The sequence below is a fragment of the Gossypium hirsutum genome, chromosome A13 (genome assembly GCF_007990345.1).
Source record: "Gossypium hirsutum isolate 1008001.06 chromosome A13, Gossypium_hirsutum_v2.1, whole genome shotgun sequence".
Taxonomy (NCBI): domain Eukaryota; kingdom Viridiplantae; phylum Streptophyta; class Magnoliopsida; order Malvales; family Malvaceae; genus Gossypium; species Gossypium hirsutum.
In genome coordinates this window covers 73,277,452-73,279,061 of record NC_053436.1, presented here as the reverse complement: position 1 = coordinate 73,279,061, position 1,610 = coordinate 73,277,452, and the positions used below count along the sequence as shown (strand labels likewise).

Sequence of the window (1,610 nt, the reverse complement as noted above, 5' to 3'; positions counted from 1 at the left end):
AATAGCACCAGGCCTTGATCAAAATAATAATACTGCGTTTGAAAAGATGATCTTTTCCAATTAGCTGGTCAACCTGAAAACAAACAGTTCAAAAGAAGTCATGTGTCAATTAAACTTGCCACCTTGATATTGCTATAGGAATTAATGCATAGAGAGTGATGGAGATGGGATTGGGGATTCCTCAAGGCTGCAGCAGTAAATTTAAGCAACAGTGTGGGAAAAGGTGAAATGAGAGATTTTAGACTAAATCCAAAGCATTAATTTCTATTAAATAAAAACAAACAAACAAATATAATTGTTAAAGAAACATTAATTTCTCTTAAATCCGGTAATATTCGAACTATTCCATTATTCAGTGCATTCAAAGTTTCAGAATAGAGAGATGAATACAGTTAGCAGTAGGAAGCAAATACAGACAATTACCACATTTTCAGTCGTCGTAGCTATAAACTTAGTTACTGAATTCATAAATCGTGCCTGCCATTTGCAGCCCAAATACACACACACATATATATATTTAAAAAACAGCACTTTATAGTGTTGGTTGCAACCAAAGAAATTCAAACATACCATCAAAACCCTCCAAGATGTAAGGGTTGCCAGAATCTTCAGTGGCCTTCAAAATTTCTGCTCGAGCTGCTAGTAAGCCATAGTGCAAATAACTGTACACAAGAAAGCCATAAGTATATAACTAAAATATAAAGATTATACAAATGACTGAATAGAGACCTGTCTGATAAGACTGCTTAAGGAATCACAAGCCATTAAGATTTCTCTTTATATTCAATTTCAAATATTATCAGAATCCTATTTTGTTAAAATGGAGGGTACCTGTGTACATAGAGGTAATATTTTGATCCATTGAGATACATTTCATTTACATAATTGTCCTGTCCAGCTGGTAAACTTGGAGCTCTTGAAGCAGCATTCTTGGAGATGGCATACGCCATTTGAACAGATCCACCACCAAGATCAACTATGCCAACTGTGTCTTGATATGTCCTTCCCAAATTCCCTAGTAGGTAATTTATTGTCACCTATAAAAGAAGATGGAGGTTAAGAAAGTCCAAATTAGGTCCATTGGCTCCATCAGTAGGAAAAATTACAACGGATCCTAGCCCTAACAGCACGTAAATACTTTATTCTAGTTTTTCCTAAGTTACCCAGAGAAACCCCTCGGATTTCTCCAATTGGCTCTGGCACCACCATGAAAGCATCTCAAGCAAGACTGATCATGTTGACCAGTTATAAGATTAAAATATCAAGCAGTCTTTGTACTTAGTCAAAAGTACAATTTAATCCACTATATTACAGAATTGAGCCCTTCAATCTTTTCCATGTTTGACATTGGAGAAATAAGTAAAATTGATAGCAATGTTAACGGAAACCATCTAAAAGCTAGCATAGACCCCTGAAATCTGACAAAAATATTGATCTCTAGATGGAACTGAAGTAGCAACATTTTTCAATTAAGAACATACATATTGTCAGATTTCAACTCATGTACAACTCATGTACTATGTAAGATTTGAGAAGAAAAGTCCACATCAGCATTTAAATAATTTTACATCAATATTGTTATCAATTTTACTTGTTTGCGCCTATATCAA

General features: G+C 34.5%; 1 long non-coding RNA gene across 1 annotated transcript; it reads right to left on the bottom strand.

Annotated features, from left to right (window-relative positions):
* Positions 1-7: 7 nt before the first annotated feature.
* Positions 8-1,114, bottom strand: LOC121212425 (uncharacterized). Its single transcript, XR_005907556.1, has 3 exons — positions 832-1,114; positions 571-662; positions 8-73 (listed from the first exon to the last, which is right to left on the bottom strand). It is a non-coding gene; the product is annotated as an uncharacterized lncRNA (long non-coding RNA).
* Positions 1,115-1,610: the final 496 nt, after the last annotated feature.